The sequence below is a fragment of the Ipomoea nil genome, unplaced genomic scaffold (assembly GCF_001879475.1).
Source record: "Ipomoea nil cultivar Tokyo-kokei standard unplaced genomic scaffold, Asagao_1.1 scaffold0268, whole genome shotgun sequence".
In the NCBI taxonomy this organism is placed as follows: domain Eukaryota; kingdom Viridiplantae; phylum Streptophyta; class Magnoliopsida; order Solanales; family Convolvulaceae; genus Ipomoea; species Ipomoea nil.
In genome coordinates, this window is record NW_017616696.1 from 3,370,327 (window position 1) to 3,381,405 (window position 11,079).

Genomic DNA, 11,079 nt, shown 5'->3' on the forward strand with positions numbered 1-11,079 from the left:
ATTTTCCGTCTATCAGACTATCACTATTAACTCCCACCGAGACTCAAATCCATGACCTCTCCCATGGAAGAGCTACTTTGTGCCACATCCCTACATGTATATTTATGATGGCAAATCGCAAAATATATCTATCTTTGGGGCTTTGCTATGATAATTCATAAATGCATCAAACTCAAATTGGAGTTTTGTGTGGCCACTAATTTTCTTTGTATTTAATCACGGAATGAAGATGATCAAATATTGATGTCTGGGAATAATAAAATTCATAAACAGAAAATATTATAGTACAAAATGAATCGAATCCCTTTGACGGAAGGATATGATCTTACATAGTCGTCTTCGCCCTCAATGGGAAAACAAAAACAAAAACAAACTAAAATCTGATGGAACTATATATACTAATTGAGTTTCAACGTACTAAGGCTAAGGGCTCCTCGTAGGCAAAGCGCAGTACTGCAATTAAGCTGTGAACCCGAATCACAAAAATGATTGTGAATATGATCCTCTTCAAGAATGGTTTCCAACCTGGGAGACACCGAAGTCCTGTTGGGTGTGATGACAACCATTGGAACAACCTCGTAAACCCTTCTGGATTGCCCAGTAGTCTTCGCCATTGCAGATCTGATCTGATAGAAGCTTTGATATTCCCTGAAAATAATCTTATTGAAAGAGGAAAATCTTGAAGGCAGAGTGATGGCTGGGCTGAAGTGGCCAAGTGGGGTGACTTTTATAAGGTGGAATGGACGTGTGAAATTGGTATTTCAATTCTTTTCCAAAGTTTTAAAATTTAATGGTGTGGGGCTCTGGTCGGTTTACGAAGAAACAACGTGGAAGGTGTGTGGTGGTAACCTCAATGAATTGAAGCCGCGTAATCATACGTTGGTATCAATGACACGTGTTACATAATTGTTAATGGACCATGACTCTACATAATTATGTGAAAGAGACAATTATAATTATAATAATAATATAATAAAAGTTATATTATCTGTATGTAGATTAAATCACTACTGGAAATTATGGAATTTCCGACCACTTAAAAGTGATCTTAAATCAAGTTGATACCAAAAAGTGGTCGGAAATAGCAACAAAGGTTTTTCCGGATACCAAAAGTGGTCGGAACAAGGCTTTCGACTTAATTTAAGATCACTTTCAGGTGGTCGGAAATCTCATAATTTCTAGTAGTGAATGTACATTATTTAAATATGATAGATACGTTATTTTCATATTTTAAGAGTGTCAAGTTTGCTTGTTAGTTGTGCTACTTTTGACAGAGTCTGCTTAGTGCTTTAATTTGTCCATTTCACCACATTGATTCTTTAGGATGAAAGTGTTCTTTTCAAGCACATCATTCTTATTCTTAGTTGAGCTTGTGTCATGAGTCTGAGTAGTTCCCATTTCTTGTAGAGCTGGATATAAGATTTTTTTCAGTTTTTCATAGGGCAATTTATCAATCTCTTCATGATTATTAGAATAACTCCCTGGTTCAGGATCTAATTCTGTGACAGTTTTGGTGAATAATTCAATGAAATTTCCAAAGATTTCTTTGTTAGCATTCAAGTTTTCTTCAACTATTTCATCATAATTCCAAGTTGATGCTTTCATAGATTTGTTTAACATTTCGATCAAATAGGTAGCACACTCAACTTGAATGTGACCATAACTTTCACATTCACTGCATTGTATTCCTTTGCCTTTAGACTTGTTTTCCATAGGTGTGATTGATTATTACGAGATTGATTCCCAGATTGACTAGTCTGAGTTTGAGTTCTTGAAGTATTTTGACCTCCGAATTTTGCATGCAGTTTGGAAGTTGAATTTGTGGATCCATTATTTCGGGTTGTTTGACCTTTGCTTCCACGATTTCTACAATTGAACTACTTGCAGAAATTCTTAGAAATTTAGGCGATTGTTTCCTCATCCATTTCTTCGGGGTCAGATTTTAATTCTCCACCATCACCAAAAATGCTACAGATTTTCCCTTAGTGTTGTGAATGTCTGATCTTGGGTGAACATCTACATCTCGTAAGTTTGAAGATTACTCATAAGTTTTGCAACGGTATTTTTCTCCTAACCAACACTTTCCTGTATGGTAGTAACCTTCATCCTAAATTTTAATGGAAGTGAGCGAATAATTTTATGAACAAGCTTATCTTGTGGGAAGGGTTCACCCAAAATAACAACTTTTTCAATTTTTGAACTCGGGTTTTAAACTAAACAATAGTCTCCTCTTCAGGCATCCTAAGTTCTTCAAACTTGGTGTGAACTTGTTGGAATTTAGATTGCTTTACTGAAGTATCTCCTTCATATAATTCCTCCAGAATATCCTAAGCTTCCTTGGCTTGAATAAATTCTAGACTTTAATTTGACGCCTTAAGCTTGAAGGTACACTTTGTATGTGCCTTCTAGTAAGCGTAATTTGAACCCACAAGTTGCGAAGGTCTAGCATTTTATCATCCCTGTACATTTATTCTACATGGGATGTGGTGCATTTATTTGTGCATCACAACTACTCTATCGGAATCCAACACCATAAGAATACACACAAAAACACAACAAAATGCACATAAGCCACCTAAACAATGCACACACCGGACCTTGTACATCTTATCATGCTTGTACATTTATTCTACATGGGATGACATTCATTTCTTTTTTTCATGTGAGCATGCTTAAGCTGTATCATAAAGATATGGAAGACCCAAGCGGAGGGTTATTTCAAAGAGCACCACCTGTGGTAACGAAGTCATTTGATCAAGACATTGACGAGGTGCTCGCATCAAAGTTAGTTCGTAAAAGGGGAGTTCCACCTCAAACACACTACCTCATTAAATGGAAGGGATTTCCCGAGTTCAAAGTATCATGGGAGCCGGAGGAAGACTTGTGGCAATTTCAAGACCGCTTGGAAACATACAAGGCGACGAGGGCGTCGCCAAATTAGGTGGGGGAGAATGTAGCACCCGGACATCATTCGTACGAGATTCCGAGGTTTGCTACACCACTCTATAATTTTCTAGCAGTCGTACATATCATCCCATATATAGCTTGTAGAATAGTTTGGAAGCATGTAGATAACATTAGAAGATGTAGAGATACTTAGAATATTCTAGAACATTATGGAATCATCTTGGCTGTGTAGAGAGTTTTGGAGGATTCTTGAGAACAAATCTTAGTTGCAGTATCAAATAGATCTCCCCCCTCCATTGAGGAGGTGGACAGTGGCGGACCCATAATTTATCTTGAGTGGGGGCGAAAAAGCAAAGGGAAAATATTTAAAAATGTTCAAATACAAGATTCAAATACAAAATATCAAATACAAATAAAATTATTAAAATACAAAATAAATTATAAAATTACAATACAAGATTTATGATAAACTACGAGATAATACTCCTCTACTCCTCAATACAAGGCCTTGTACTTGACACTTCGTGACTACCTAGATAAATCCTCAAAAGTTGATTTCTATAAATGTTATTTCAGTTTCTAAGTTCTAACTAAAATAATTACATAAGCAAAAATTAAGCAATACATTATGCATAAATCAGTCCATCACGACCAGATATGCATAGTATCATATTCAATTCCTCATATTACATAAGCAAAAACTTTCAACACAGATTACCAATATATCATATATGCATAGTATCATATTCAATTCCTCATTTTTTTATGAACACCATAGCTAAATGCCTAAATCACAGATTCACATTCACAGAATTCCAATTTCCAAATAAGCATAAATCACCATAGCTAAATCACAGATTCACAATTCAAAGAATTTCAATTTCCAAATAAGTATAATAAGCATAAATCAGTCCATCACGATCATTCACGGCATCAATCGCATCACATAATTACATAAATTAAACCAGCAACAAAGCCAACAAACAAAATTAGGGTAGAACCATAATTAGGGAAATTTAAGAAATTAGGACAAAAACAAGATTAAGGAAATTAAAGAAATTAGGCAAAAACAAGATTAAGGAAATTAAAGAAATTAGGGCAAACAAAAAATTAGAGAAGTTGCTTATTGAATTATTGAACAAATTATTGAAATTAAGCAAACAACGGTGGCCGATGGTGACTGGAGATGAAGAGGCGCCGTCTGGTGGACTGGTGGTCGCGAGCGGTAGCCGGTGGCGATGCAGGCGCAGACGCAAGAGGCCGAGAGCAGAGGCGAGGCGCGCAGAGAGAAAAAGATGAGAGCCGTCTCTGTCTAGCATAACAAATGAAAAAAAAAATAGTTATATATATAACCGTCCAAAACGACGTCGTTTTGAGGTTGTCTAATTTTGGGCAGTAGGTCCGCCACTAGAGGTGGAATGAGTATAAATGCCCTTTAAGGGGCTCATTTGAAATCAATCCAAGCAAGTTCAAGTGTTCAAATAATCTAAATTCTCTTCACAACATTCATGTGCTTTTGCAATATATTTTATTTATTCGTAATTTTTATCATCCATGTATATTAATTCTACATTGGATGACATGCATTTATTTGTGCATCACGACCAATCCACTGGAACCCAACACCATAAGAATGCACACAAAGACAACCAAATTCGCACATGCCACCAAAACAATGCACACACTAGACCAAACAAATGAAAAATAAATAAATAAATAAAAGCACATCAGACTAACACACGAGAAAAAGAAATTTTAAAACTTACTTGGGGCCGGTGACTAAAAAAAAAACAAAACTTACGATGCACAAAACACAACAAAAAAATGCACTAAAAAACCAAACCTATGATGAGTAATTAGTAGACTATGAGAAGGTTTAGGGAATACATGCATTTTAGCTTGCATGATATCTGGCGGATGAAAAGCATCACTATTCCATGCCAAACTTGAAGACGGAAAATAATGAGATAAGTAAGTGAGAATCGTGTACAAAGTAATTTGATAATTACAAAATAAAAAATGCTTCTTTAATTTAATTCTTTTTCACTAAAAATTGATTAAGACTCACAATTAGCACGAGTAGATAGAAGCATTCGTAGTAACTTATTGGTTCTGACAACTATATATATAAATAGCATATTCCCTAAATAAACATACATCACCATCATCTATATATCATCTTCTTCTTCTTCATTCTAGCTAGTTCCATATATCAATGGCTTCTGAGATAAGCTTCAAGCCGATGTTCTCTGACCTTCAATTCGAGTTTGATGAATCCGAGGATTGTTGGGTCCGCGGTGATGACAAGGTTGCAGTAGTGTCCGAGACGAGGTGGTCGACGACGGTACTACCGAATGGCGGTGGAAGTAGCGTGGTTGAGCTGGTGGCGGTGACGCGGTGGTTGCGAAGTCCGTGCGGATGAAGATACCGGATTGGAGGAGGATCTGGGCCTGGCGTAACAGAAGGATCAGCAAGCCCGACAAGACAGCGATTATAATGCAGTGTGAGCAGTGGAGGAGGAGTACTTTGGACTGCCGCCGCATTTGTACTTGGCGAGGACCAGATGGGCGTCGCTATCGGGAGGAGTCTGAAGGGGAGAGATTTGTGGCGACTCAGAAATGCTATTTGGAAACGAATTGGCTTCGAAGATTGAGGTTGTCGGTTCAATATGTTTTTGGCATTTCTTTCTTTTGATGTAATTTCGCATTAAAAAGATCAAGACTTTATAGTGAAGTAACCGTGCGGGTAGTGTGCAAACTTCATTTTTCTTTTTTTTTTTTTTTATCTCACTTTTTGCATCATATCCTCAAAAACAAAAACTTGTTTCCAAAAGCAAAACAAAACAGAGGGATTGGAATTTTCACTCATATATGTGTGTGTTATATTCTTCATATGAAGCAAATGGTCTTGTGGTCTAGTAGTCTAGTGGCACGAAGTAGTTCTCAAATAAAAGGTTATGAGTTCAATTCACGGAGGCAATATGTTTCAAATTTTATCAATTTTGAAATCAAGAACTAAAAATAAAAAAAATACAATAATTTAAAGACTTTAAAATTAAAATGTACTGTTATTTTTCAATACAATGGAATACTAAATTTAGACGAAATTATACAAATCTTGGTTGAGTCGTGTTTACGATACATATGAAAAGAAAAGCGATGTTGTAGATCATTGAGGAAGGTTTCAAAAAAAGACACGCAATTTAGGATGAGCGATCTCCAATAAGTACAAATTAGTCTTTCAATAAATTTTCTTCTAGAATATAATAATGTCAGTTAACTCAAATCTCATCCCAAAAATGTTACTATATTAGTGTGATCTTTAATATTGTCTAATTTTTTGATCACCACTAGAGAATTTCATAATTCAAACAGTTTTAATATAATATTTCTAATCTTTTAATACTCCGTAAAATAATACGGAGTAATAATAAAAGAATAACAATTATTGAGGCATTTCATTCGATAAATGTCACGATAAGGGATTACTCTGTTAAAAATAGAGTAAAACAACTAAGTGTATGTAGAATACAATCCAATTAATAAGCTATTATATATGCCAAGATCAATATGCCAATGACCTTGTGGTCCAGCAATCGTTATATCGTGCACCACGGCGCACATAGTATTGTGCGTCCCATGGCTCCCAAAATGACGTCGTTTTGTTAAATTGTGTGAGAAATTGACGCGACAGAGTGTATGTGTATTTTGTTATATAATTATGTACATTATGTTATACCATTATGTATATTATGTTATACAATTACGTACATTCTGTTATACAATTATGTACATTCTGTTATACAATTATGTACATTTTTGAAACATGAGATTTTTTTAAAGAAGTTAACAGCCGACACACGGAAAGCGGAATTTCTAAAAAAAAAAAAAAAAGAAGTATAAAACGATGTCGTTTTGCACCAGGGTGCACAATGCAATGTGCATCCTGGTGCACGATATAAATTGCCGTGGTCCAGTGGCATCGCTCCCCAGATAGGAAGTCATGAGTTTAAGCCCGAGTGGGTACGAGTGCTTTTGTAGGTTGAGAAAAGTAGTTATGAATTGAACATATACTATACTGTAACAGAGTCAGTAGTACTTATATATATATATATATATATATATATATATATATATATATATATATATATTTATTTATTTATTTATTTATTTATGTATTTATGCCTAGTAGGTAAAGTATTATCATAGATATTAGTGTTATAAAATTATATGACTATAGAGCAAATACCAATTTTAGCCCTACGAGAAATATCAAATTATTAAGGGTAGTTTCGTCATTTTCAAATTAAGATCCTTATTTGAGCACGAATAAAGAGATTTAAGTCCTAATATTTATCCCAATTAGCAGTTTTTCCATAATTGTGAATATAGAGTTCTGCAATTGTCCATATACTTTCTCAACCTACTGAAACACAAAGAGCCAATAACGCCTCCATTAAAGCTCGAACTCACAACCTTCCAAATGGAAGTCCAATCTGGATACCATTACACCACATAGTCCTGGTGAGTTCTGCAATTGTGAATATTGAGTTCTGTAATTTTGTATATTGAGATCTAAAATTGTGAGAATTCAGTTCTAAAATTGTAAATATAGAGTTAAAAAATGTGTTATTATAGAGGAATGAATTCGATCTGAAGACAAACGACAAGTTAACGGCAAGGAATGAAGCAATTTTTTTATTTTTTATTTTTTAATTCAAACAGCGTTGTTTTAAAGCAAAACGACACCGTTTTGGACGCGGGTCCACCGCATAATTTGCCAACCAAATTCAATGCATATTTTAACTAAAGTTAGATTATGAGTGTTAGGTTGAAATATGAACAAGTCATTTTTTCTTTGACAATAGTTACTAAAACAAGTCATTTTTTCTTTTAACCATAATTACTGTAACAAGTCATTTTTTCTTTGACAAGTAATTTTATTGACTTAATTATATAGTCAAACATTAAAAAAAATATAGAAAATGACTACTTAAAGTTATTTTCAAGTTTTCAGATTCACCCTTAATGATATGAGATGTCCAACCCATTTAATATGTGATCAATTGTTATACCATAGACCAAGATTCATATTACATTGTAAATTCTGATCAAAAAATTATGTGTCTGTCTGCGGTGAACTAACATCTTATGTGTTTACAATTAATAAAGGATTAATTGTATGTACAGAACGTGTTAATAGCAGATACAAAATCTGAAGGTTATTTTAAAGTCAGATCCACAATGCAATGTAAATTCGAATCCATGATATAATTTGCCTTTAACATGTCAAATTCTATTGTGGACTATAATTCACATCTCAATATTTGCTATGAATAAATCTTTATTTTTAATATACTAAATAATTCCAAAAAATAAAAATTCAATTAAAAATGAACATCTAATATATTAAAAAATATATTTTATTTCGTGGTAAACCTTGTAAAGAGGATCATGGTATAATACTATAATGATTGATTGAACATCACACGTATATTTTCTATGGATTTTGCAAAACAAAAAATATAGCAAGTGGGATTCTTCAACTTTTTGCTAGGATAATTCATAAATACATAAAACTCAAATTAAACTTTTTTTTTTTTTTTTTTTTTTTTTGTGGTCACAATGATAATCAAATATTAATGTCCGAAAATAATAAAAAGAAAACATTATAGTACAAAATGAATCGAATCCCTTTGACGGAAGGATATGATCTTACATAGTCGTCTTCGCCCTCAATGGGAAAACAAAAACAAAAACAAACTAAAATCTGATGGAACTATATATACTAATTGAGTTTCAACGTACTAAGGGCTCCTCTTAGGCAAAGCGCAGTACTGCAATTAACCTGTGAACCCGAATCACAGAAATGATTGTGAATATGATCCTCTTCAAGAATGGTTTCCAACCTAGGAGACACCGAAGTCCTGTTGGGTGTGATGACAACCATTGGAACAACCTCGTAAACCCTTCTGGAAGTAGTCAAGTGCCCAGTAGTCTTCGCCATTGCAGATCTGATAGAAGCTTTGACATTCAATTCCCTGAAAATAATCTGATTGAAAGAGGAAAATCTTGAAGGCAGAGTGATGGCTGGGCTGAAGTGGGCAAGTGGGGTGGGTTTTATAAGGTGGAGTGGACGTGTGAAATTGGTATTCCAATTCTTTTTCGTTTTAAATTTTAATGGTGTGGGGGCTCTGGTCGGTTTACAAAGAAACAACGTGGAAGTTGCGGTGCAGCCCAGAGGAATTGAAATGGCACCTTCACCCTTCAGGAGACCTGTTCAGCGTAACCTAGCTCAATGAATTGAAGCCGCGTAATCATGCGTTGGTATCAATGACACGTGTTACACAATTGTTAATGGACCATGACTCTACATAATTGTGTAAATTATGAATAAAAGAGACATTATTTAAGTATGATAGATACATTATTTTCATATTTTATATATTATCAAATAATATACATTTAGTACATAAATAATGTATATTTAATATATTAAAAAATGTACATTTTATTTATGATTCACCGGTAAAAAATTACCGTCAATTGGTTCAACTAACTTATTAAATTTTAGGCCACTTTTCATAAGGTATTTTTTTTATTGGATTAAAATTTGTTGCTTTAACTCTAAAATTTTAAGCTATCAAATTTATTAAATAAGCTCAATTAAAATTTTTAAAATTTTAAAATTAATATGTTAAACTCTTAATTTTAAGAGTGTCAAGTTTGATTGTTAGTTGTGCTACTTTTGACATAGAGTCTGCTAGTGCTTTAATTTGTCCTTTTCAGCACATTGATTCTTCAGGATGATAGTGTTCTTTTCAAGCACATCATTCTTATTCTTAGTTGAGCTTGTGTCATGAGTCTTCAAGAGTAGTTCCCATTTCTTGTAGAGCTGGATATAAGATTTTTTCAGTTCTTCATAGGGCAATTTATCACCCTCTTCATGATCAGAATCGCTCTTCGGTTCAGGCCTGTGATTTGTTTAACATTTTCGGTGAATAATTCAACAAAATTTCCAGAGATTTCTTTGTTAGCATCCAATTAAGTTTTCTTCAACTGTTTCATCATCACTCCAAGTTGATGCTTTCATAGATTTGTTTAACATTTCAAATAGGTAGCACACTCAACTTGAATGTGACCATAACTTTCACATTCCTTGCATTGTATTCCTTTGCCTTTAGACTTGTTTTCCAAACGTGTGATTGATTATTACGAGATTGATTCCCAGATTGACTAGTCTAAGTTTGAGTTCTTGAAGTATTTTGACCTCCAGATTTTGCATGAAGTTTGGAAATTGAATTTGTGGATCCGTTATTTCGGGTTGTCTGACGGTTGCCTCCACGATTTCTACAATTGAACTACTTGAAAATATATCTTGCAGAAATTCTTAGAAATTAAGGCGATTGTTTCCTCATCCATTTCTTCGGGGTCAGATTTTAATTCTCCACCATCGGCAAGAAATGCTATAGATTTTCCTTACATCTCGTATGTTTGAAGATTACTCATAAGTTCTGCCACGATATTTTTCTCCTAACCAACATTTTCCTGTATGGCAGTAACCTTCATCCTAAAATCTTGATGGAAATGAGCGAATAATTTTATGAACAAGCATATCTTGTGGGAAGGGTTCACCCAAAACAACATTTTTTTCAATTTTTGAACTCGGGTTTTAAACTAAACAATAATTTCTTCTTCAGGCATCCTGAGTTCTTCAAACGTGTGAATTTGTTGCAATTTAGATTGCTTTACTAAAGTATCCTCTTCATATAATTACTCAAGAATATCCCAAGCTTCCTTGGCTTGAATACAACCAGCAACGAGAGCTAATTGATTTTCGTCCAAACTGCCCATAATTGTATTCAAGGCTTTGTTATTGTTTTTGTTTGCAGTAATTTCATCCGGAGTCCATAGATCTTGAGGGGCTACGTCCATATATAGTTTGATATGCTTTTGTGTGTACAGGTTGTGTCCATCTTGGAACAATAGAATTCGAGACTTTGACGCCTTAAGCTTGAAGGTACACTTTGTATGTGCCTTCTAGTAAGCGTAATTTGAACCCACAAGTTGCGAAGGTCTAGCATTTTATCATCCCTGTACATTTATTCTACATGGGATGTTGTACATTTATTTGTGCATCACAACTACTCTATCGGAATCCAACACCATAAGA

At 34.2% G+C, this 11,079-nt stretch overlaps 1 long non-coding RNA gene across 1 annotated transcript; it reads right to left on the minus strand.

The window, feature by feature from the left end:
- Nucleotides 1-240: 240 nt before the first annotated feature.
- On the minus strand, nucleotides 241-9,007 carry LOC109148743. The gene is made up of 2 exons (XR_002048864.1): nucleotides 8,671-9,007; nucleotides 241-380 (listed from the first exon to the last, which is right to left on the minus strand). It is a non-coding gene; the product is annotated as an uncharacterized LOC109148743 (long non-coding RNA).
- Between the last annotated feature and the right edge of the window lie 2,072 nt (nucleotides 9,008-11,079).